General features: G+C 47.3%; 1 protein-coding gene across 24 annotated transcripts in view; it reads right to left on the bottom strand.

Annotated features, from left to right (window-relative positions):
- NFASC (neurofascin) overlaps positions 1-27,398 on the bottom strand; it is a gene marked incomplete at its 3' end in the record, with an annotated part of 189,908 nt that overhangs the window by 141,418 nt on the left and 21,092 nt on the right. For 2 of the 24 annotated variants that reach the window (XM_081025941.1, XM_081025940.1), the window contains exon 1: positions 15,324-15,585. The exons of the other annotated variants lie outside the window; for them this stretch is intronic. Of the gene's footprint in view, positions 1-15,323; positions 15,586-27,398 lie in introns of those variants that run through there. 24 annotated transcript variants of the gene reach the window in all.

Here is a 27,398-nt window from a genome sequence, read left to right as displayed (position 1 = left end):
CGACATATTTTCAACTTACGATGGGTTTGTTGAGACGTAACCCTATCATAAGTAAAAAAGTATGCGTAATTTGTTAACAGCAGATCCCTATTTCTAGCCTTAAAATGTCAAAGTCAAAAGCAAATCAGGTTCCTCAAAAAATTAAACATAGAATTGGTACATGATCCAGCAATCTCATTTCTGGATATTTACCCAAAAGAACTGAAAGCAGGGACGCAAAGAGCTATGTGCACACCTGTGTCCGTGGCAGCCAAGAGGCGGAAGCAGCCCAGGTGTCCATCGAGGGATGAATGGGTAAACAAAATGTGCTCAATTCATACAATGAAATATTATTCAGCTTTAAAAAGAAAGGAAACTCTGACACATGGTACAACATGGATGATGAACGTTGAAGACATTATGCTAAGTGAAATAAACCAGTCATAAAAGGACAAATATTGTATGATTCCACTTAGACAAGGGACCTAGAGTAGTTAAATTCATAGAGACAGAACGTAGAATGGGGGTTACTGGGGCTTGGGGGAGGGGAAATGTTATGTGCTATGTGTTATGTCAGCTACGGGCATGGTCACAGCGGCCAGGAGCCACGTCAGACCCCTCCTCGCATGATGGAAACTGGGGCCCCTGGCGTTTCCCCGAAGAGGCAGCAGACCACTGGTGTGATAAACAACTCCGGATGCAGCCGCTCGCGCCCGACTTGCGCTGGGGGGCCTGCCCATCTACCACCTCACTCAGCCAACCCCCACCCCAAAAATCGCATACATGCCTCCCTCGCTCGGCCCTGGGCGCGACTTCACCGCCCCGTCTGCAGACCGGTGAACCTCGGCCGGGGCGCAGAATAAAGCACTCACCTTTCTCAACCCACCTGACTCTCTTAGCTTCATTATCTCGCCGCAAGCCTTACAGGAAGTTATTGTTTAATGGATATAGAATTCCAATTTGGAAAGATGAAAGAATTCTGGAGATGGATGGTGGCGAGTGCCGCACAACAACGTGGTCATACTTAACGCCACAGGGTTTAAAGAACTGTACCCTTTAAAATGGTTAAAATGGTAAACTGTATGCTGTATATATTTTATCACAATTTTTTTGAAAGGCAAATCAAGCATAAGCTATTCCCATGGGGAAATAAATATCACAACACAGTTGTATTAAAGGGGATATGAGGCCAGGTTATTTGAAATCAGGAAAGTCCTGCAAAACTTCAAAAACCTACAGTCATGTTAACTAGTCTCCAACTAGACTGGGCATATTGAATGCCTAGGGTCCAGTTCAAGCTTTGTCACTAAACTAGTTAGATGATACTTGGCAAGGGAGTCACTTCTTCCCATGCCGCAGTTTACACATACATACAATAAAGGGGTCGGATTAGATCACCAAAGCCCCTTTCATCTAGGCTAGGGGTTCTCAAAATATGGTCTCAAAGAAGCAACATCACCTGGGGATATATGAAAATGCAAATTACCAAGCCTTACCCCAGACTCACTGAACCAGAAACTCTGAGTGAGAGCCCAGCCATCTGGTTCTGAACGAGCCAAGATAGGTTTGAGAGCCACTGAGATAGGACATTTTATGTTTTTCTAACTGCTAATGATCTGAGTAGGCCATACTTTTAAGAAAATGAAAAGCACAAATATCCAAACACATAAAATACATTCATTAGGAAATGACCAGGAATGACCAGGACGCTCACATTTTAAAAACATAAGGTATAAACATAAAGAAGCAAATTTATTTTTAAAAAATCAGAATTAATGTATCCAATTGAGTGCTGTTCTTAAAATTATAAGTGCCTACCACCTGTGTTCTAAGGATGCAGTTCTTACTCAAAACATTTTTGAAATTTCATTTGGAGCCGACTTCTGAGTCTGTTTGGAAGCCAAATGAAATTAGCTTCATTTGTTTGGAACTCAAAGTATCCCCATATAGCTTGATCATATACTTACAGTCCTGATGAGGCTGCTTCCAGAAATCAAATTCCCTCTAAAAGGAAGAAGACTGCACATTGCTGAGGAAATTAAAAGAATGTGCCACAGGCTTAACAGCAAATTCCAAAGTGGAGCGTAAATGTGTTTTGGAGAATCACAGAATTACATGTTTGGCATCCCAGAGTGCCCGTATGGAAGGGGACAACACTCCCTCATCCAGCTTCAGACCTGAGAGCTGGAGGTGGAGCAAGAGACCATCCTGTCAGCACTCACTCTTCAAAGGGACTGGAACTTTCATTGCCATTTCACAGGTGAGGCAACGGAGACCAGAGAGGCTGACTGATTTGTTGAAGGCAATACAACTCACAGGTGGAACCAGAAACTAATTTTCCTAAAGACTCCCAAACAGGCACGACCTTTGAACCCGGGAGTGGACAAGAATGGAAGGCCCAACCCACCAGGGTGTGAGGTCAGATCAGAAGAGGAGGCTACAGCCCAGCTGCATTCTTAATCTGACAAAAGGCTCTTTTGAATTTACTGAATATTTTGGCACCAGTCCTGCTCAATTCTTTCTCCTTTGGTGGGTTTCAAAATATTTCAAACATCCCACAGAGTCCAGTGAGAGCAAAGAGGGTGGAAGATTCCTCCTCCATCTAGCCTTCTGGTCTTTGAGAAGGAGGCACCCAGTGGGCAGGGAGGAGGGGCGGGTTCTAGTCCCCAGGCTGCGGGCCCCCCAGAACTTCTGCCTGGCCCCTCAGCAGAGGACTCCTTCCTCACTCTACCCTGTGTTATTCTACTGTTCACTCTAAGGGGAGACACTAGAAGTGGAATATTACTTTGCATCTACATCAAAGCTTTTTCCTAATCCCACCCTCAACTCCTCAAAAGAGCTTTAAAGTCATCTTCCCTTATGGCTCTCTCCCCAAAACCCTATGGTCTACATCTCCTCATTTTAGATTTATACGTATGCCTTGCACTGCCCTCTATTTCATGTATAATTACCTCTCTAGTCATACTACTTGCCCAGTGGCTGATGTGTGCAAGTCTCGTTATTTTCCATAACATCCGGCATAGTGTTGGGCACAGAGTAGACACTCGGCAATCACGTGGTGACAATGATAATGCTAAGTTACATGACCATGTTTCCCTGCTGGCGTTGGGCACTTGCCTGATACTCTGTTGATGCGTATCCTCTCCATGCATCGTCATCACAGTACAATGTGTGAGGTGCTATTAACTCCCTTTTGAGATAAGGAAACTGAGAGTCCAAAAGGTTAAGTAACCTAACCAAGGTCAAGGGGAAGAGCTCAGTGCAAATATATGTCTCCTGGACTCCAAAAGCAGCGCTTGTAACACTTAGACATCACTCCTTCCTCAAGACTCCAGATTACTAAGTGAGAACACCCTCATCTTCTCTTCTGCTTCAGGTGCCCTCCGTGCCCCAGCCTCAGCCCCACTCTCTTGCTTCTTTCTTAACCTCCACACTCTCCCACCCTCCAGGCTCAGGGGCAGGCAGGAAGAAGGGACCTCAAAACCCAGGAAGTGGTTTTAGGGACCACCACCGAGATGACTGACGCTGGAAGACCTGGGGGAGGTGGAGGAAGCTGGTTGCCAGGGAAGGGCAGAGCCTTGCAGGGCACAGCCCTCCTCTTCCTCAGGCCTAGCTGCCTTTCCATGTCAGAGCCACTCTATACACACACAGTACCCATAGGGCTGAGAGTCCCCCAGACACAGTCCTGCCTGAAGCCCAATGCCTTCCACCACCCTGACAGGAAGCCACATCAAAGCCATTGCCCAAGGAGGATAAGTGTCACTGCAGCAGAGAGAGGAAAACATTTATTTTAACCTCCCAAAGCTGACCTTAATGCTTCCGAGTGAGCTGCACACGCGGAGACTGAGCTGCTGAAGCACTGTTACCCATGTCTGAGTGCCCATCTGGGTTCCTGTCCCAAAGAGGACGTGGCAGGAGGAGCACTGGGCTGGGTATTGGGACACCCAAGCACGTGGCTGGAGGAGCACTGGGCTGGGTATTGGGACACCCAAGAAACTCATCAGTAACTTTCTGGTCTGCACCTCATCTCTACGACAAAGAGGTTACCGCATGGCTTATAAAAGGGCCTCCCACGTGCCCAGGTCTACAGTTCTGTGACCAGGCTGCAGAAACTGCCTTGCCAGTCACATGCTGCTGGCACCAGCCAGGCTGCAGACAGTGGAGAGCTGATGCAGGAGATATGCCCTTATTCCGCCCACTCCCTGGGAATCTGACCCTGTTCCCCCTCAACCCTGACAGTCTTCCAAGGAAAATGCTGACCTCTGGCCTGGTTGATTCCCAGTTAAACAAAGGACTGCAAGCTGGTGATCTGGGACTGTCCTCCCAAGGGCTGGGTCATCTTCCACCTGCCAGCTGACTCCTGCACACACTCCACGCCTGCTGCAGGCCACAGGAGGGGGGTCAGAGCTCCCTGGAGGGGCCATCATGCCAACATGACTTCAGTGAGATGTAAATGATGGGGAAGGGAACAGAGAACAGAGTTTATGGGTCACCACTCCAGCACAGTCCCAGCCCCGCACAGCTGTCACTCAAATCAGGTTTTCAGGGCATGAAGTGCCCTGGACTTAAATGCTTCACCTTGTTCTAGCCGAGTTCAGACTCCATCTCAGCCAGGCAGACATGCTACCCAATGGCCCTTGAGGGCTTGCCCTGTAGGGCCTCTTAGCATTACAAACCAGGTCCTCAAAGCAAGTCATCCAATGCTCTTCTGTATTATATGAAGAACTGCACCTTCCTTCCAACTCTTGCTCAAGATGTGCTTTCCAGAACATCCACCCCGGGCCACCTCCAATGGACTCGCAAGCACTTATAAACATGATTTTCAGCAGCTACACGCGGATTTCCCAAACTTGACTAACATACAGACATCTTCCAAAGGAAGAAAATATCCAGGCACTCCCAAGAGCGTATCTAAGAACCTCCAGGGGTCTGTATACCCCAGTGTGAGAGATACTATCTTAAAAAAACAAAATCTAATTTTAAGAAAAATGTCTTTCAGTTGCAAATTAGAATTGCAAACAAGAAGTTTTATCTTTCCAACTGGTAGAATAATAAAGCTCATTGTCAACATTCTCACAGAAATCAATGAGAACCATGAGCTACACAGTTGTCATTCATTCATCCAATATTTATTGAGCACCTCACATGTGCCAGACGATGCTCTTGGCAATGGCACTCAGCGGTAAACAAGACACTGTCCCAGGACTGGAGAAGCTGACCTTCCAGAAGTAGAGACAGGTAATCAAACAATAGACAAGTAAATAATGTAAATGCTGATAGTGAAAATAGCTGTGAAGAAAAGTAAGGCAGGGAAAGAGGGTAAGTGAGGATGTGGGGAGAAAGGAAGGGCTGGTTTGACAGACATGGTCAGGAAATATCACAGCAGAGGCCTGAATAAACAAGGTGAAGAAGTGAGTGAGCTGGAAGGTGATGGGAAAGCAGCTCCAGGCCAAGGGAACAGCAAGGAAGGGGCCAAGGGCAGCAGCCAGCTGGAATCCTGAGGAAGAGCCCAAAGCCCTCTACTTCCTTGCAGAAGAAGAGCTGCAGGAAGGGTGGTCATGAGGCTGGAGGAGTGCGGGGTAGACACGTATTAATGGGTACACCACAGTCTGACTATGGGAAGTGATGGGAGACCATTGGATGGTCTGAAACAAGGAAGTGACGGGGTTTTTCCTTTTTTGTCTTTGTCCACTTCCCGTGTCCTTTGTGTGCATCTGGTTGTCCCCAACAGGCTGGGAGCTCACTGAGGATAGGGCTGTCTCCTCTCTCACGCCAAGAGCTCCCTGATGACGGTAACCATGTTCCCCTACTTTCCGATACCTTCCCTTCAACCCCCAGGACAGAGCGCCACTCAGTAAAGCTTCACTGGGTCGTGCTTCCAATCCAGAAATGCCTTCCTGGGACTGAGACGGTATTGGCATTAGTTCTGGTAGGCTCCAAAATAAGAAAAGAGAACTGTGCGTCCGTCGCTGATGGTCAGGCCTCCCACCTGGAACTGACCCCCACCAACCACCTAAAGCACAGCAGATCCGCACAGATGTGGCCTACCTCAGGTGCACACCTCACTGGGCTGAGCCACCTGGAGTGGGGGTGGGGGACAGGTGGGGGCTCAGGCAAGGCTGGTGCCTGCCTGAGGCTCCATCACTGAGCTACTAACGCCAGGCTCCACATCATGCAAACAAACAGCCTCTCACCTCCACTGCAGCCACTGCCCCAGGGGAGCCTCAGTTGCCTGTATCCATAGCAACCAGCCAGTGTGAGTCCCCAGAGGGAGGGAGGGAGGGCAGCGGAACTCTGTGCTGCTTATTCTGAAAGAAGCATTTCTGCTGCTCGGTTGGGAAGCCCTCAGTTCCTGAAAGAGGCTCCCTCATCCACATTCATCTGCTTCCTTTCTCTGTCAACAAGGTGCAAAGGAAGATGGTGCAATGATTTGAAGATAGGATTTTCTCTTTGGTTCTATCTGAAGCTGATCCTGCACACAACTGTAATTTAAAAGGAAGCTGATCCTTGCTTTGAAACTACCTGGGAAGTCAGGGTAGGGACAACCAGAAAATAGAACAAAATCACACAGCTGGAAGGAACTTGAGATGTTCCATCTTCCTGTGTCTGAGCCACATGGCACCTCATCCCATCTCATGGGGAAAATCCATCTTTATTATTTTAATGAATTAAAAATTAAAATTCCAACAATAAGTACTTTGCTCTTCACTTAGTTCCCTTAGCCTCAGGTCCTTGGGTCCTTGTTCCAATGTTTCACGTCCGTTTTGTAGGACACGTCCTCTGTCCCTTCTATGCTCTCCTTACCTCTGTCCTTCCCTCAGGTCCGCAGAGCCTTCTAACTCCACCTTACCCCTACAGGTTATGGCTTAAACGTGGGCAGGATGAAGGGCTGCCCGGGGCAAGTGGAAAAAAGGTTCATAGTTTTAAAATAAATCATTCACTGCCTCCTGTTATAGAGATACTAGCTGAGTCTATTTTCTAACCCTAGAAAATATGTTCAAGTTCACAAAGCAGGACTCGTTCAGAAACGGGGCATACCAAGCCGGCTTCACCCCAGGAGACGGATGGCACCACCAGCTGCTCCTGCGACAAGGGGCCCACCTGCCATGAGAACCCCAAACCATCTGATCAACAAGCCAGATCAGAAAACGTCCCTTCCTTATACTTAAAGCTACCTCATTCCCACAACTTCTCTCTCTTGAAAAATGCCAAATCTTCTTTAAATAAAAACAAAATAAACCCACCTCAGTTCTCTTCTCTCTATCCCTTTCTGCAGCCTAAGGAAATAACTCTTTCTCAAGTTCCAGTCTTCACTCTTGCCAAAGAACTGTCCTGTCTTTGAAATAAAAATAAATCCCAGTCTTCAAAAAGGTGAGAGAACAAAAATGTGCCATTTGGCTGCCCCTAATCCTATGAGAAAGCAGGATTTACATAAGTACATACCTGAAAACCAACAGAGGGTCCCCTGTCCCCTCCATTCTCTCCCTCCCTCTGTCCTTCCCTCCCTATACTCCTCATTCTGCACAGACAGGTGGGTGCAGTGAACCCAGCTTCCTGTCTGTAAAATGGAGATAACTGTGCCTATGTTACAAACTATTCTGGGGGTTACAACAAGACAATGTACATAAAGTACTCGGGCAGGGTCTGACAAACACCAACATCGGTTGTTATTAGCTATTCTTTAGGTGGATCACACATTTTCTGAAAGCAGATACCAACGTGTCATAGCTGAATTCCCACCTTTAGCTCAGTACCTGGTATACTGTCGGTATTTTAAGATAAAAATGAAAATGTTAGGTCTCGTTAAAGGGGTCATAGGCTCTTGTGCCACAGGTCCCTGCTCTGCCCCAAGACTGCCGTGGCTTGTTCCCCGTAGGGGACGGTTATCCTCACATAACCTTTTCTGTTCCCACTCAGAAGATTTCCAATAAAGTCAACCAGTAAATGCTCTGAAAAAGGGAAGTCTCTCTGTGTACCACCTCACCAGGTCTTGCCAGGCCTCTCAAAAGATTTGCCTCCTCCCCTGCCTCCTGGATGGTGTTCAGTAACCGGAAGGATAATGAACCACCAGAGGGGATTCCAATCGGTGGCAATTAACACTCTTCCAGCTGGGAAGAGATTTAGCTCCAGGATGCCCAGTTCTGCTGATTCCCTTTCTCTCTTCCAGAAAACACCAACTGCTACCACACCACTTGGCAGGACCCTACAGATCAAAAAGAAGAACCTGACTGATCTATGAAACAAGACTGGCCAAGTGTTGATAACTGTTGAAGCTGGGCGATGGGAACATAGGGATTCACGTCACTATTCTCTCCGTTTTTATATATTTTGAAAAACAAAACAAAACATTAATTAATTAACAATTCCATATTTTACCCAAACTAGCAAGGAAGCCCAAAGGGTATTCTTTTCAAATCACAGGTGAACTCCAGGCCTGGATTTCTAGTGTAAAAGAAAAGAAATTTCTCTGGCTCATCCGCACTTGATGGGAGGTGTACAGAAGGAACCTTGGCCTCTTTGAGCTTGGGTAAGTAACTTAACCTCTCTGAGCCTCTTCCTCAGTTTCCTTCCCCTTAAAACAGGTTTTGTCCGTGCCTCACAGGCTGCCCTAGAAACGGAGGTGAAGCTTGCTGTATTGTGATAGCCTTTGAAGAGTATCTAGACATAGTAAATGCTTGATAAAATTTAGTTTCTTTTCTTTATGAAACAAAGATATTCTGCTGTATTTTTGTATTAAGAAACAATGGAATCCAACTCTAGAAGACAGCTGGTGGCTAAGAGTAACTAAGATACACTGAAAAGAAAGCTTGTGGAGAAAGGAACTCAAAACTCCATTGCCTGGGAAACCTGAGTTCCCGGTACCCATCAAACACTGAAGTGTCTGAAGCACACCGTTTGCCACGGGGTAGCAGGCTAGTGGAGAAATGCATACCACTCTGGGCCTTGGGCGGCAGTGCGTTCCAACAGGAGGCTTTGCTAGGAAGGACTGCTGACATTTAAACACCATAAAGACGCGAAGAGATATTTGTACACAAATGTTCATAGTAGCAGCATTGTTCACAATAGCCAAGAGGTAGAAACAACCCAGATGTCCATTGACAGATGAATGGATAAACCAAATGTGGTGTACCTATAAATGAAATATTATTCAGCTTTAAAAAGGAATGGAATTCTGATACATGCTACATCATGGATGAACCTGGAAGATATTATGCTAAGTGAAATAAGCCAGACACACAAATACTGTTATGATTCTACTTACATGAGGTTCACAGTCACATTCACAGAGACAGAAAATAGAATGGTGGTCACCAGGGACTGGGGAAAGGGGTGTTACTGTTTAACGGGTACAGAGTTTCAGTTGAGGAGGATGAAGAATTCTGGAGATGGATGGTGGTGATGCTTGTACAACAATGTGAATATATTTAACGGCAGGGAGCTGTACACCTAAAAACGATAAATTTTACATTGTGTATATTTTGCCACAATAAAATAATAACAGAAAAGAAAAAGCAGCATAATGACAACATCTTGGTTTTAGTTTGTATGTCTTTTTCCCAAGACCTGAAAGCACCCTTAAAATATGCCCACTTGTAGCAATGGGTCAACTGGGTCCCAGAAAGGTTAGGCAAGTGCAGCAAATCCTTAGCTCTGTGTTGTGTCCTCCTCCAACAGGAGGCTGCCTGGGATCGCTGCCACCATGTAAGAATCAGTCTTCTCTGCTGCCCTTCTGCCTGCCCAAGGAGAGGAGAAGCTGCAGACCTGGGCACAAGCAGAAGACTGTGGTGTTGGTCGGCCTGGGGTCAGCAGGACAGGACAGCTAGCAAGCCAGCTCCCCGCCCCCTGTGCCCCAGCACCTCCTCACTAGGCAACACACACACCTCCCTGCCAGAAGCCACAGGCCGTACCTGACCACAGAGTGAGGAGCTGGCCTGTTCGCTCTAGCACCCCACCTGGAGCTGCCCTCTGAAGTCTGTTGTCACCTCCCTGCCCCTCGATTCACTCAAAAAGACTCAGAACTCCAGCGTAAATGTTCCTAGGAAAGCAGCTTTCACACCCACCTCCATGCAAAGAATGGCAGTGACAGTGGACAGTGGTGACAAACCTGCAGCAGAAGAGAGGATGTCCCTGTGGCCTCTCCACCCCACATTACCCACGGTTGCCTCCCAGAACCCCACACCCATTTCCTAGTTGAGAGACTCATCCTCCACGTCTTGAGTTCCTCAGTCATAGGCTCAAATTCCCACAGATTTCTCTGTGCTATTTCCTTGGATTCACTCCTGAGGCAGCGGGAAGGGAGGGGTTTTTCTCCTGTGGCAGACCCTGGTATACCATGTCCACAAACCAGAGAGAGAGGGCTGAAGGGTTAAGGGAAGGACAGAGAGGGTGCAGAGACCAGAGGTGTGTGTCTGAAATAACTCTTATTCTCCCTTGAGGCTTTTCAAATCCTAGGAGACACAGAGACCATACTACATACAGGGATGTCTACAATGACAGAAGTTGCTCCGTGGTTGCCTGGGGCCAGGGGCTTAGGGGGAGATGATTGCAAATGAGATGAGGGGATTTTCAGGGGTGACGAAATAGTCTATATCTTGACTAGAATGGGGGGGTTCATGGTTGTATGTATTTGTCAAAACCCAGCTGAGTATACCCTTAAAATGAGTATATTTTATTGAATGTGAATTATTCCTCAATACATTTAATTTTAAAGTTATAAAAACCCTAAGAGCTTGGGTAAGAGAGCCACATGATCTAGTAGTAATTTAGGAGGCCGGTCTTAGAGGCTTGGGAAGGATGACAATACATCCCAAATGACTGTATTTACCCTGAGATTCCATGCTGAGTCGAAGAGGCCTGCAGGCCCCTCCGGCCTCCACCTCTCCCACCAACCCCAGAATTTTAGAGTCAGGCAAGCAAAGATCTGATCAGGCCTCTCCTCAGGCCGATGGAAGTTAGTTCCAAATGTTCCTCAGCACTAGTTAATAACATCCTGTCTTGGTTGGGGATTTGTGGAGGGGGTACCAGGGGGCTGGTACCTACCTTTGGCTCTTGGTGTGTGCTTAGGCCCATTTATTACACTGTCACTTATGTCCTCCCTGACAAAGAGCCCCCAGCACAGGAGCTGAGGACCACGGGGAGGAGGAAAGCTTTGAGGAGAACCCATGGCCTGGAGATTGGAACGTTATTTCTATGAGTTGTACAGGTTTCCAGCCCTCAGGCCTCCTGGACAATCTGCAAAACTTTCCTCTCTCACAGCTTGTTTTTAGGGAGGAGAAGTATTGACCTCCTAATACTGTACCCTCAGGCACTTCCAGATCCCTTTTTCTGTTTTCCTTTCCCCTTCTTGCAGTAAAACACAATCTGTTCTAAGGTACGAGTGACTTCTGGGAAGCTGGCAACTTCAGCGGTGTCACTACAGCCCTGGTCTGACCTGGAGGATGACAGAGTGCTAGAAGGCTGGGGTCTCTCCGCTTCCCTTCACAGAGGTCCACAGCCGAGGGATGGAGAGTTAGGAAGAACGGACATGAACAGGACGCTGGGATTTGCTCAGTCAGAAATCCAGCTCCAAGGTAATCAAAATTCAGGTAAGTTTGCATTAACATCCCCTCTCCAAGCCACCTTCTTCTAGAGGCTGCATGATTCCAGGGGAAATAAAAAGACCCACACTCAAATCCTGAGTCTCCCACTTAATCACTGTGTGACCTTAGGCAAATCACTTACTCTGTCTGTTTCCCCGTCTGCAGATAGAACGGGGACTGTAGTATCTGCCTTGTCAGGTCATTAAAGGGAATGAATGAGGACATATATCTAAAGCACAGGGCAGTGACTGGGGGCAGCCAGAAAGCATATGTCACCCTCCTCCACCCAACACCCTCATGCTGACCCTGCCCAGTCTAGAGAAAAGTTGGAAGTTACTTTTGCTTTTCAAAAGTGGTTATATATGTAGGCTGCTTTCATCACCAGGCCCTCCTTTGAGTTTCCTATACCAGGAGGAGAATATGCTGTGTTCACAAAGAATGAAAATGTGGGCCTTTAAGTATTTCTAAATGTCAACAGATGTTTGCTTTAGGCATGGAAAGTGTCCTTGAATTCCTGAGAAGTATGAACTGGGTGGTGTGCAGATCAGGGACAAGGCAGAGGTGGGAAGAGGAGAAGGGTAGTGGCAGGGAAAAGGAAGGATCTGGGGCAGACGCAATCAGGATGAGAAGCCAAATGTGGGGAGATGGAGGTGGCTGCAGGACGGTGGGCTGGAAGTGCGAGAGCTGGAGGCAGGGCCCTGGAGAGCCTGCCACATGGCAGAAACGCGATGGAGTAAAGCCTCGATTCAACCCCAGGCCCCCAAACAGCTGGACAACAGCTGAGCTGTGAGGAAGACCCATGAGGTCAGAAATGAAGCATAAGCTGGAAGAGGGTTCTTGCATTTAGACACCAGAAAACAATGGGCCTGAAGGCAGCCCTGGGAGCAAAGACCTGGACCTGGAGCATCAACTAGCACTGGCTCCTGTGGCTAATGGGGGCAGCAGCAGGAAGTAGTCAGGGGACTGCTGGGATGTTTACCCTGAGCCCAGGTGGCCGACAGACCTATTGGCACTGGGCGCATGCAGGCTTGGGCCCCAGCCTAGGACAGTCTGGGCTGGGTGGGAGAGACCGAAGTGGCCACGTGGCCTTGAACAGAGGGGCCTTCCTCTCTTCCTCTTGTACCAAATGATTTCATGGATGAGTTCATTTCTTTTCACAAAGTCTAAGAGGCAGGTACTATTAATATCACACCAGACAGACAAGGAAACCGGGAGTCGCCCAGCACTGGGTGGAACTGGCACTGGGAATCAGGCAGCCAGGCTCCACACCCGCGGGTCTGACACTCCACTACCTCCTCCAGGGTGCAATAACCCACTCGTCACGGCAGCAAGTCAGGGGGAGAGACTGCGTGCACGCACATGTGTACACACACACACACACACACACACACACACACACACTCTGCTCCCAGCACATTCGTCCCTGAAGCTAAAGACTTCTTTCTGGATGAACGAAGCACATCTGACTGGAAGGTGGAAACGAAAACTCCATTAATCCACAGGCTGCTCCAGAGCTCCCAGGGTGGTTTCCCTCTCAGCTTCCTCTCTGGGTCTGGGGAAGTCTCCACTCTCCCTGGCCTTTTCCCACATCCCAAATCCCAGCGGGGCACTTAGTGTGCACAGAAGCTGCTTATTCCCTGTGTTACTGACACATGTCCAAGTGGTCATCCGTGCAGAGTCCAGCCTACAGGGAGGCCCCTACTGAAGAGCTAGAAGCTTCTCAAAGATCCCTAAGGACAAGGGATCCTCTTACTGTGAGTAGGTCTTTCCTAGCATCTGACTCCAGTCCTTCTTGTGGCTGCCAAAACAATGCATGTTGTTGCCTTCTACTGGCAACATGACATAAGGGCACCAGAGATGAGGCCCTGGGGTTGCAGTGGCCACCTGGCTCAGTCACTGACTGTGACACTGTACAGTGTGCCCAACTTCTCTGGGTCTCAGTTTTATAGATTCCGAGCAGGATCACATAAGTTGTCGGGAGGTTTACATGAGGTACTGACCTCAAGTGCTCGGAGCAGTACCTATCCCAGAGTGAGCTCTCAATTAACAGTAGCCATTGTTCGGGTTGTTGATGGTGTCCCCATCACCGGGGAAGGCCACCTGGCTGACGAGTCCTCCTGGTACATCTCCAGTGCACAGCCTCAGAGAAGGGCGTGCCTACAGCATGACTCAGCCTGCCTGCCCCTAGGAGGAAGCCCCTTGTCTCTGTTCCTGAACTTTCCAGGAACCTCCCACATCAACTGACAACCATAAAATGTAGCCAGTAGGATCCCGCGAAAGGCTTGGTGGAGGATGCTGGGTCATTCCTCCAGCCCAGGTGCCCAGTTGGGCTGAGCTGACATTGGGTTGGCCGCACCCCCACCCCCGCACTCCCACCTACAGCTGTTTCACCAGCTCACACCCTCTCTAAGTAGAAGCGCATCCAGCCCAGCACACACATCATACACACAGTACTCCTAGGGGCATGCAGATACTTCTAATAGTCACTGCTGCTTCAGACTGTGCGGGGAGAAGGGAAGGGAATGTCCACAGCATCTACAGAAGCAGAGGGCCCAAGGAGGAGCTGCACTGTCTGCAGAGCCTCCTCCTACCCCACAGCTGAGGTCAGGCCAGGGAGGGCAGTGCCAGAGATGTCTGTGCTCAAGGAAGCTGCCCTGTTTGCTCTGGGCACAGGGGTGCAGGAGCAGCCTGCACGGTTCTGAGTCTCTGACACTCTGCCCTGGATGGGGCAGTGTGGGGTGGGGTGTGGGGGAGGGCATCTGGCCTGACTCTGGGGAGGTTGTTCCCTTGTGGTTTGAGCCAGGGATGCAAAGTTCCTCCAATAGGCTACAATCAGCCCATTCTGGCTCTAGTGAAGCCTCAAACTTTCCCAGATTAAGCAGGGTCACTCAATCCTCAATCCAAACAAAAATTTAAAGTCACTGGGTCCAAACCCCTGCCACAGGGATCCCTGCACTCATGAGGAGGGCAGGACAGATTGTCCCCGCCACTGAACTCCTTTTCCCTCCCAAGTCACAGGCAAACCAGCACACCTCTTGGAGGACAGCTCTGGGCCACTTGCAAAGGTCCAAGGGAGCACCATCGGCTCCTAATAGAGCCAGGTGACCCATACCTGCCTGGACCGTGGCATCTTTGATTTAGCACTAAGTAACAGGGAACCAAGGTTCCCCTGAACCAGGACCTGCTCTCCATCCCTAGAAGCAAGCTGAGAGCAAAATGGCCTCTTCTCACTTCTTCCCAACCAATAGCTCTAAATTCCTGGCCTGAGATGCAGAGATGCCAAGACTGAGAGGGACAGGCTGGGCTAGAGAGAGGGGGCTGGTTTGGGATGGTGGAGACCAGAGCAAAGGGCTGAAGGAGAGAAAGGGAGGGACTGAGTGTTAGTGTGGACAAGTCACAGAGCTAACACGGCGTTTGCAATTAAATACACAGCCCCGAATTCTCCCTCTACCAAAATGCTCTTCAGCATCTCACTTTCCCAGACACATTCATTTCTCACACCCAAGCTCCTCTGCCCACACACACCAGGCTTTGGGAGCTTTGTCCCTTGCTTCTTTTCCTCTTAAATTGCACCTCATTCATTATAATCGCTTCTAGGCTGCTTGCCTCATACTGCAGATCCTAACACCAAATTGGTCCTCTCCCTAGCTAGGACGCTTCTTGCAGACCTTCTACACAAACACAATTCTAGCATTGTCAGGAAACTATGCACAACTTAAGACATGCAACTTTGGAGCCTTTAAAAGGCAAAGCAGAAGGACTTACCTGGAAGGGGGAATGGAGTAGAGACAGGAGGTCAAGAAATAGGGTACAGCTGACCATCCTATCTCCCTCCTGAATGAGTAATGGTCCAGTTCATCCAGTGTCTTCTCAGTCTCCCTCCATGGGGACAGGTGGGGACGGAAAGCTAGGCATTTCTTAGACCCCAGGCCATTCAGTAGGCTGATGTAGGTCTGAGCAAACCACCAGCTAGATCTTCCCCTTGGATGCTGGCCTCAGAGCAAACATAGCAGCCCTGCCCAAGGCGGAATCAAAATAGTCCCTAGTTTCCCAGCTCCTTGCCACACCCACCTGCCACCTCCCCAGCACTCTCTGTGGCAAAACAGGGCTTTATTATTTCAAGCCCACCACGTCCTCAGAGAGTGCCGTGAATGGAACTCCACACAATACACTTGTTTATTAATAACCACTCCCCTGCACCCGGCTTGCTCACTCGCTCACCGCTGGGTCCCCCTCATGCATAATGGAGGAGTTGTGTGGCCCATGACACAAGCCAGACTGTGCTGCTCAGGCTCTGAGGGGATAGATGAAGAGAGGTACCAGGCCGGGCCAGGCTCCCCGAGGCGGGGGTGGAATGGGGAGAAGAACCCCCAGTTAAGATTTGAAGACGTAATGTTCTGTGGGGGAGCACAGTGTGGCATGTGTGGTACCGGCCCTCTCGTATACGCATGCCCTACACCAACCCAAGCCAGAGATGCCAGAGGGGCCGTGTAACATTTACCCAACAGCCACCCTGCCCGTCCAAGGCCGTGTGCTAACCCTGCACAGGACAATGACTCTCCACAACGTCAGATTCAGCCCACTGGTCCACTTCTGCTCTAGGGCCCATCACAGGTTTGATTACAGCCCTGAATGCTCGCTTCGGCAGCACATATACTAAAACTGGAATGATTACAGCCATGAGTGTGGCCCTCACCCCTCCAGCACTCCAAGTCTTAGTCTGAGCCCTTTCAGCTGCCCCTCATAAAACTATTTCCATTCACTGCACCATCCTGTTTCCCCTACAATAGCCAGACCTCAGTGGGTCAGGCTTTCTCTTAAAGTATAAGGCCCAGCCCTCCTACCCTGCTGGTGAGAGTGTACCTTAATAACATCCTTCTGGAGGAAAGTTTGGAATACACTGAAAAGTCTTAAAAATGTTTATGCCTTTTGTCCCACACACTCCATATCTGGGAGTAGGTCTTAAGTAAATAATCAGGGATAATTAGAATATTAAACCAACACAAATGTTCGTCAGAATATTGTTTATAATGGTAAAAAAAAATCAGAAATAACCTAAACAGTCATCACTAGGGGAAATGATAAACCATGGCATGTACATGGTTTGACAGGCAGGAAGGAGAGTGTAGCAATAAAGGTTCTAGAGCCAGATGAACTGATTGCAGAATTTGGCTCTGCCATTTATTGCTGTGTTGCCTTGGGTAAGTTACTACCTCTCTGTGCCTCATTCTCCTTATTTGTATAACTGAGATAATAAGAGGATCAATTTCAAGTTACAAAGAGTCAGTGAAAGACAGTACCTGACACATGGTAAACGCTATGCTAAGACATATGATAAGAAAAAATCTTCAATTCTTACTACTATCATTGCAATGAAATATTATATAGTTATTAAAATGATGAAATAATATATCAGAATATTTTAGTAATATGAAAAATTATTAAGTGAAAAAAGTAGATTACAAGAATAGGATATGAACATCTATTTTTGGGTAGTGAAATTATGCATAATTTGCATTCTTTCATTTGTGCTTATTGATATTTTCTAAATTGTCTGCAAAGAACATAAATTACTTTTGCTAATAAGGAAACGTATTTGTAATGTATGGTGCCCAGAATGGAGCGTAATTCCCAGCATAGAGCATAGGGCGGCCCTGGGCCTGGATCGGCCTTTCCCTAGGGAAGCTCATCTCGCTCATCTCTGACCATCACATCACATTGTTGCCTCATAATCTCTTTCCCCGAAAATAAGACCTAGCCGGCCCATAAACTCTAATGTGTCTTTTGGAGCAAAAATTAACATAAGACTTTGTCTTATGTTACTATAATATAAGACCAGGTCTTATCTAACATAACATAATATAAAGCCGGGTCTCATATTAATTTTTGTTCCAAAAGACGCATTAGAGCTGATTGTCCGGCTAGGTCTTATTTTCGGGGGGAAACGGTATTGAGCTTCAAATTAACAACCCAGCCACAATGGGCGCAGAGAACTGCCAGGGCTGAGGGTGGCCTGAAAGTGGGTCACATTCACCGAGCTAACATCAGCTCAGGATGGCTGTGGTAACAGCTGGCGTGCTTGGGGGAGCTCCATCCCACCCTAGCAGGCAGCCAAGTATGCTCCCCACCCCCGCCCCATAGGATCACTTCCATGCCAGCCACAGCCCCTTCTAAGAGGAACTGGCATGCCATACCCAGCCCCTCACTCTTCCACACCCAAACAGGTCGGCAATAAAATGACCCGGGGGACTGTGGACCTTGCCAGAGTGTAGCCAGGGTCCGCCCGCAGAGTCAAGGGGTCAGAGTGGTGCTGGGCGAGCCTGAGGCCCTCAAACTGTTTACTGCTATGGCTAAGGATCTATTCTCATCCCTGCGCACACAATCCTCACTTCCCAGAATGGAAAGCAAATTCGATTACAATAGTCATGAAGGATTCTGTCTAAAGTGTTTAAGCAGAAGCTGGGTAAGCCCTGTCTGAGGAGCTGAAGAAATCCCAGTATAGAGTGGGAGGTTGGCTAACAGTACTTCTGAGGCTCGCCTGGCGCTGAGACCCCAGGATCACACAGACTGCAAGCAGCTGTCAAGAAGCAAGTCTCTCAGAAGTGAGCCTATAAGGAGAATGTGGGGGGTCCCAGGAGCAGCGTGGCCTGAGTCTGTGTGAGGCTCTGAATAGCAAAAACAATCTTGAAGAAGAACAACAAATCAGAGACTCATAGTTCCCAATTTCAAAGCCTACTATACTCATAAAACTATAGTAGTCAAATCAGTGTGGTATAGGCATAAGAATAGGCAAGACTAGTGGAATAGAATTGACTCTAGAAATTGATTCTAGAATAGAATCTAGAAATTAACTCATATGTCTACGGCCAATTGATTTTTGACAAGAGTGTAAAGTCCACTCAATGGGAGAATAACAGTTTCTTCAAAAACTGATGCTGGGATAACTGGATTTAAACATGCAGAAGAATGAAGTTGGACCCCTACCTCACACCATACACAAAAATTAACTCTAAATGGATCAATCAACAACCTAAACATAAGATCTAAAACCATAAAACTCTTAGAAAAAAACTAGAGGTAAAGCTTCGTGGCCTTGGTTTGGTAAGAGATTCTTAGATGTGACCCCAAAAGTACAAATAACAAAAGAAAAAATAGATAAATTGGACTTCATTAAAATTTAAAGCTTCTGTGCATCAAAGAACATTATCAAGAAAGTGAAAAGACAACCTGCATAATGGGAGAAAATATTTGCAAATCACACGTCTGGTAAGAGTTTAATACTCAGAAGATAAAAAGAACTCCTAAAATTCAACAACAAAAAGACAAGCAACCCCATTTAAAAACAGGCAAAGGATTTGAATAGCCATTTTCCAAAGACATACAAATGACTAACATAGCAAATGAAAAATGCTCAACTCCACTAATCATCAGGAAAATGCAAATCAAAACCATAATGAGATACCACTTCATACCTACTAGGACAGTTATCAATAAAATGGAAAACAGCAAGCACTGACGAGGATGTTGAGAAATTGGAACCTTTTTCTACATTGCTGATGGGAACATAAAATGGTAAAGCCACTGTGGAAAAAAATTTGCAGTTCCTCAAAAGTCAAACATAAAATTACCATATAATCCAGCAATACTGCCCAAAAGAATTGAAAACAGGGATTCAAACAGATACTTATACACCAGTGTTCACCTACCATTACTCACTAGACATTCAGCCATAAAAAGGAATGAAATTCTGATACAGGCTACATCGATGAATCTTGAAAACATTATGCTGTGTGAAATAAGCCAGAAACAAAGGGACATATATTGTATGATTCTGGAATAGAATTCACAGACAGAAAGATGAGGGTTTCCAGGGCCTGGGAGGAACAGAGAAACGGGAGTTACTGCCTAATGGTGACAGAGTCTCAATTCGGGTTGGTAAAGAAGCTTTGGAAATGGAGAGTAGTGATGACTGCACATTATGAGCATGCTAAATGCCAATGAACTGCACACTTGAAATTGCTGAAATGGCAAATTTTATGAGATATACACATATATATTCACAGCAATAATTTTTTTAAAAAATCACTGCAGCATCTTTCTCTGCTTTGCTGTCAAATCCACGTCTATCTGACCCCAAATAAGTGATTATCGGGATAAAGGAGACAAAGACAAGAACCCTTTTTCAGAAGCGCTCTTTCCCCAGAGGATGACATTCTTCAAAACTTGGAATGAGTTACTGTGGTGATGGAATGGCTGAGGGATCTATTCTCGGCTCTGAAATTCTGCTGACCTTGTCATTCACTTCTCGGGCCTGGTTAGAAAACGGGGACAATGTCATCAGCCTCCAACCTGTTTCTGAAATCTTGAAAGAACCAGACTACACTTCTCTGACCCACCAGACATCTCCTTCACTGCTGACTTCAGCTTTTTCAACGAGGAGGAAAAACTCCACCACCCAGTAGGTCAAAGAGACCCAGCACACTGGCCTAAGTTTCTTTGACTTCCAAAGCTGGCTAAAATATTTAATTTGTAAAGGACCAGGCGATGGCAAGAGACATGCTACTTAAAAATTTTTAAAACTTAGCTTAAAACACAGTTCACCTGTACTTCTCACCAGCTTCCCTTGTCCTCACACTGGCCCCATAGATGAAGAATAATAAAAACGCAAAGGCTATACGTGGTCCCCTTCCCAGCCAGACTGATGGCTGGGATAACCAAACTGCCCCACTAACCTTTATAAAGATGGGGATGCTTGTAATAAGCCTTTGGGTTCCTCACTGACCCCTCTCCTACCCAGCAGTTGGGCAATACTACTTTGTGTTAACCATCCCAACACATTCCCAGGTTATATTTTGGACTTCATCTTCCTAAAACTCATAAAATGTGTATCTTTCTTTGATTTCCTGGAGGTGTACATAGTTCAATAACCAATCACATTGTCTTTTTATTGTGCGCATATAAAGCCTTCTGACTGATCTTTTCAATGAACACACCAGAACTTATACATTGAAATGAGTGCTGCCTCCTTCAAAGAATTTCCCTCAGGAGGCTATACGCATATTCCAACAATGCACTGCCTGTGCCTAGAACATTTTTGAAGCTTCCTTTTGGAACTGCTTTCAAAGCCTGCAGCATATTCTTTTGACGGGCCCCATCCTGGGTTTCTTTCTTTCTTTCTTTTTTTTTTTAAAGTTGAAACATAGAGCCAAGAACAGGCAAGATGGTGGGTGATGTAGTTAGAAATAACGTTTAGCATCAAAATCAAAGAATGATCCTCAAGGAAAGATCTCTGAAGACTATTCCTAGGGAGGATGAAATCAGGTTCTGACCACTGTCCTTTGGAGAACAGTACATGTGTGGGTAAGATCTGGTAACAACGTTAAAAACAATTAGAAATCACTCCATTGTCACCACTAGATTCCACTGTTGTGTCCACCCACATCACTGTGTCTTGACCAGGAGCCAGGAACTAGAAACTTTCCAAAAGTGGTTGCCAAAGGTTGTAACCTAGAGTGGGCATAGGGAACAGGCTGCTCCCTCTCAAATGAAGACAGAGACTGACACGTGTAAAGAAGTGGGCAAAGTCTGGTTCCTCCATAAGTTAAATATTGAATTACCATATAACCCAGAAATTCTACTCCCAGGTATATACCCAAAAGACTTGAAAACAGGTGCTCAAATAAAAACTTGTACATAAATGTTCATAACAGCATGATTCACAAGAAACAACTCAATATTCATCAACAGATGAATGAATAAGCAAAATGTGGTATACACGGTGGAATATTATATGGCCATGAAAAGGAATGAAGTACTGACACATGCTACAATGTAGCTAAACCTCAAAAACATTATGGTAACCGAAAGAAGCCAGACACAAAAGGCCACATACTGTATGATTACATTTATATGCAACATCCAACACAGGCAAGTTGGTAAAGGCAAGAACAAATTAGTGGCTGCTAGGGATGGGGGAAGAGGAGAATGGGGAGTGAGTGCTTAATTGGTAGAGGGTTTCCTTTGGGGTGACGAAAGTGTTCTGGAAATAGTGATGGTGGTGCACAATATTCTGAATGTACTAAATGCCACTGAATTGTACACTTCAAAATGGTTAAAATAGTACATTTTATGTTATGTGTATTTTACCACAAAAGAAGAAAAAAAAGAAGCAGGCAGAATTTCCATGCTAATTTCTGGCAGGAGAGTGGTATGTGGAGGGCAGCCGTACTGGTTCCGGTTGGCAGCGTTCACATATAGCAGTGTTGAGACCTTCACAGGTAGAAGAGGAAAAAAGGGTAGTGAAGGGACACTGGACCACAAACTAGTGACAATCAGCCATGTGCCCTGACCCTTCACCACAGCAAAACTATCAAACTCATAATAAATGCTTTTCAATGAGGACTCAATAGAGCCCCGCGTGGAAAAAGACACCCTGTGGGGAGAAGAGGGACATTTCTTGAGACAAAGCCAGAGGAGGACATTTCCAACACAGCTGGTTTTCCTGTCAACTCCCATCTCTGCCTGCAGCATAGGACATCACTGCTATCTCTTCTGGGCCATCAGGGCCCTGAGCCTGTGGGCTGGGGAGGAGCTGTCCTTTCCCTGGAGATAAGGCTCTTCTCCCCATCAGCAGCTGCTTGTCATGAAGGCAACCCAGACCATGCTCCTCTGCAGGGCGTTCCTCCCTCCCCTCCCCATTCCCACAGGGGATGTCTGCACCCCCACCTCCAGGCTCTATCAGAAAACTCACATACCAGCCAGGCAGCTGAGCTAGTCTCCAACCCCCGCAGCCACCTGGGCAGCCTCCAGCTTAGGGGTATGTTTTCTTAATCTTTGTGCATAAGGATTTACAAATTCAGAGAACAGACAAGACCCTTGTCTGCAATTACAAGACTAATAACATTAAGTCTTAAATGGTTATTACAGACCCAGGTCTCTTATTAGTTGTGACAGCCAGTGAATCAGGAGAGCAGTGAATTGTAATGCGTATGAAAAATAACTAAAAATTCAATGGTCTCAATTGCTGAGGGTCTGTGCAGCTGTTGGACTTAAGACTCAGCCTCTGGGAAAGAGCGGGAGAGAGAGACCCATGTGGAAGTCTGAATAGCATAAGAACCAGCTCCTGATTCCATCATTCTTCGAGGGCTTCTTCAGACCTCCCTTTCATTTACTGCACACCACAGCACACATATTTACTGGGTCCCTCCATGAAGCGCCATGGTGTTCACAGCATTCTGCGGAGTACAAACTTTCTGGTCAGCTGCATGCTCCTGGCCTCTTCCCATCCACCAACGCCAGGAGGAAGGAATGAAGGACCAATAGCCAGTAATGGCAATGCCGAGGATGACTCATATGGAGTCTAGGGCAGGGGAAGGCCCTGCCCAGCTGCCTTGCTTGAGTGGATCTCTCCAGGACAGGGGCACCTAAAGCAGTGTGATTAGAAGACAATGCGTCCAACTTGTTAGGAAACATCGAGGGACAGGCTGTGAGAAAAAGGAGCACTCTGAGCACCGGCACTAAGGCAACAGGCCTGGTGGTTGGAAAGCTAGTGAGATGACTCCAGAAAAAGGAGTCAGGCTATGACCCTGGTCACCCTCATGGGGCCACACAGGGGTGGGAAGAAGCTATTACCGCTGCTGTGAGCTCCACACTGAAAGTAGATAGGGTGTTTTCCCAGGCGCAGGCAGGTTCCACCCCATCAAAAGGCTCCCGAGACACACAAGAAAAATGAAGGGGCAGGGGAGGGAGGGAGAGAAGAGCCAAGCGAGGAGAGGCAGTTCTGAGAGGCAACTGTCAGGCCATCCACTCAGACAGCCAGCCTGTTGCCATGACGACGCCCTCCTGCATAGTATCCAAGAATAAATTATTGATCATGGACACTCTTTTCCTGCTTCCCCACAGCCCCCAGTGCCCTCTTGTCTGCCACCATTACTCTCCCCTCCTCCACATGTTCTCTATTTGCATGAGAGTCACTCTGAAATCAAACACAAGCCCAGAAGAATCACAAGGTCCCCCATCTCCAACCCCTCCCAGCCTCTCTGCCTCCTTAGCCATTATGCAATTTTGCTGCTCTGACAACCTTTAGGGCCTAAACTGTGACCCCCCCACCCCAACTCATATATTGAAGTCCTAACCCCCAGTACCTCAGAACAGCGCACTGAAGGAGGACTGAATTTTAGCCTTTTAAAGAGGTAATTAAGGTAAAATGAGGTCATTAGTGAGAGCCCAAATCCAACAGGACTGGTGTCCTTATAGAGAAGATTAGGACACAGAGATGTACAGAGGGAAATCCATATGAGGAGACAGGGAGAAGATGACCATCTACCAAGTGAAGAAGAGAGGCCACAGAAGAAACCAACCCAGCCAGCACCTTGATCTTCCAGCCTTCGGAACTATGAGGAAATAAATTGCTGTTGTTTAAGCCACCCAGGCTGTGGTACTTCATCATGGCAGTCCTAGAAAACTAATACACTACCTACGTTGGACCCCCTGAAAGCCAGCTGTCATTTTGGGATGCTCAAACAGATTGAAAACAACATGTTAGCATCAGAGCCAAGAACTTTGAGATCCCACTCCCACATGTTCACATAATGGGCTTCCAGGGGATAAAGCTGGGAGACAGAGGGCACGTGAGAGGCAGGACAGCCCAGAGACCAGCCAACAGACCTGGTACTGGGAAGGCAGGGACAGACCATGCAGGAAACTGCAGCTGCCCTGGGCTCCTGCTCAGGAGGACCACAGCAGAGTCATCCAGCTTCTCAGCCATTTCCCTAGCCTAAGAGTCCAAAGCTGATGAAGGCAGAACCAGTGTGAGACGTGGAATGACAAGCGCTAGAAGCAACCAAGGCCCCTGGCCCAAGGTGGGAGGACTGAATGACCTATTTTGAGAAAGAGGTAGCACCCACTGTACTGAGTCCAGTGTATAAAACTGAGGCGTGACTTTCATGTCAAAAGAAAAGTACTAGTGGGAGGATGTGTAGAAACTGGAACCCTAGTGCATCACTGGTGGGAATGCAAAACGGTACAGCCACCGGGGAAAATAGTTTCGTGGTTCCTCAAAAAGTTAAACAGAATTACCACATGACTCCACAATTCCACTCTGAGGTATATATCACAAAGAACTGAAAATGGCTACTCAAACCAGTACATGTACATGCATTTTCATAGCAGCACTATTCTCAACAGCCAAAAAGTGGAAACAACCAAAGAGTACATTAAACGATGAATGAGTAAACAAATTGTGGTGTACACCTGCAATGGAACATTATTCAGCCATAAAGGAATGAAGTCCTGATACATGCGACAACATGGTAGTGAAAACCAGCTGACAGAAGCCAGACACAAAATGCTACATGTTGTATGCTTTCTTTAATGTAAAATGTCCAAACCAGGTAAATCCGTACAGACAAGAAGCAGATTAGTAGTTGCCAGGGGATGGGGAGAGGAGAAAATGGGGAGTGACTGCTTGATAGGTATGGGGTGTTCCTCTGGGCTGACAAAAAAGTTTTGAAACTAGAGAGAGATGATGGTTGCACAACATTGTGAATCTATTAAATGTCATGTAAATGTACCTCAATAAATTGTGAAGCACTAAACAGATGAAGGATCATTCTAGTCTCTCTACCTTAGTGTATGTGTCACACACACACACACCCCTCTGCATCTCTCTGAGCTTCTGCAAACACCTCCATCAGGACTGGCCTCCTACCTGTCTGCCCCGCACTCATGTCTTTGAAGCCCAACTCCACCCATGAAGCTTTGTCTGTGACAGCTCACACTGGCTCTCCCACCTTGAATCCCCACTCCTAACATTTTGTCTCTATGTTCACTTTCCCCCCCTTTCTTGCCCAGCACTCTTAGAAATTTCCTTGGACTTTTAGCTGATTCTTCCAACTGGACTGCAAGCCCTTGCGGGCAAAGGATGTATCCTTTCATTCTTCTTACAAGCAGTGAGCCAAGGTGTTAGCCTGTTAGAGCCAAACAGACCACTTACTGGCTGTGTGACCAAGGACAAGGTACTTTAATCTCTCTGAGCTTCAATTTCCTTTCATGTAAATAGGGAATAATGATAATAGTTACCTCACAGAGTTGTTGTGAGGGTTACTGAGACACACACACACACACACACACAAACACACACACACACACACACACATATATACATATAAAAGGCCAAATAGAAATGGTTTTTTTACTAAATATTCTCCTTCTGTTCATCACTCCTGCAAATTTTTCATGCCTGGTTACATGGTTTCCATTTTAGTACCTCACTGGCTGGTCCCCAAATATCTGCTGGGTGGCCAGCTGCATCAACAAGCAGGGGCTCTAGGTCTCACAGGGGTGGGGCTGGGAGCGTAGATGACTGACTGGGGCCCCAAGCAGCAAGGCTGGAGGGCAAGGTCAAAAGCAGGGCCGAGTTGGAATTGTTCTCTCTTCTGGGCGTCCTTGTCCGAGGCAGCCCTAGTCTCTTCCCCTCCAGTTCGTAAGTCTAATTGGGTTTGATTTCACCCTGGAATTCAACCCTCCACAATCAAGTATCACTCAGTTTCCTCTACTCAACAGATACACCCTGGCCTCCAATTAGAGGTCTCCTCACTATTCTTGCCTCTTATGCCTTCTTATTCCTAAAGTCTTCTCCCTGGTTTTTCCACATGTGACAATATTATTGACCTTTTAAGGTGTAGCTCAAAGCCTGCCTTTTCCACAAAGATTTGCCCAATGTCTCCAGTCAGCAGCGGCCTTTCTTCTTCCTAATTGCATTGCTGTTTATCAGCTCCTGGTCATAGTCAGTCATGTTGGAGCCTGAAATGATGTTGAGTCTTTTTCTGCAGGTGTAAATCTCGCTCCTGCATTAAGATCATAAACTTAAAAAAGGGACTACATCTCATAGCCGTGCTCTATCTGCCAAGCACTGATGCTCAGCTGTAGACAGCCTGAGAGCGAGCAGATCCTGGCTCCACCCCTCCCTTACTGGTGAGCCCTCATCCAAGGGTCCCAGTCCAGGCTCCCAGTCAGAGTTCTCAGCGTGCTGTAAGGAAGCTTAACTGAGGCCCTGCAGGTTAAAGAACACTGCACATTATGAACACTACTTCGAAGGCACATGCTCAGTCATAGCTCGATGAGCTGGGTGAACACGCCTGGCACACTACCCTCCCGGAACGCAGCTTCCATGAAGGTGGTGGGACTGGAAGAACGGCTGTCGGCCCAGTGAGGCCCTGAGAGGGGTCAGTGGAAAACAGTCTCTCACCAAGGACTCCGCAGGAACCAAACAGCTCCTGCCTGGACAGGGTTAGAAGGAGACCCTGGGGAATCAAAGACTAGGGCTTGCGGCAAAAAACACCATCTCCTGATGATCCCGCCACGAAAGACCAGAACTGCCAAGTAAGACAATTCTGTGCTAAGCTGGGACTGTGATTCCGTCTGTTCCAGAGATGAGTGAATAGCTCAGGGAGGGTTGATCAGCCAGGAAGAACTCCAAAGGGGTTCACTCCCACTGGATAGCAGTGAAAGGAGTCGGTGGTCCTAGGGGGGCAGCAACCAAAGCGTTAATCCCAGAGTGGCATACACACCCCTGTCCAAGAATCCCCTTGCTCCTCAAAGTGCAGAATCTGCTGGCAATCAATACCCAATAGCTCTCTGTCACTCAGTAATCAGGTCAGCTTAGAGGATTTCCCAGGTCAGGAGGGTGGGGGGAGGCAGCCCCCCCCAGCTCTCTCTCAAGCCAAGCTCCCAGGTGCTGAGCCACCCCTCCCCCACAACAGGCACTCACCTACTGCATGAAGCGTCAGCCACAAAATGAAGGGGCCCAGGTAGGGAAAATGGAAGTACGTGAAGTTTCCT

This window comes from Rhinolophus hipposideros (genome assembly GCF_964194185.1).
Source record: "Rhinolophus hipposideros genome assembly, chromosome: 19".
Classification (NCBI taxonomy): Eukaryota; Metazoa; Chordata; class Mammalia; order Chiroptera; family Rhinolophidae; genus Rhinolophus; species Rhinolophus hipposideros.
The sequence above is the reverse complement of the archived record's forward strand: the minus strand, read 5'-3'. Positions and strand labels throughout refer to the sequence as shown.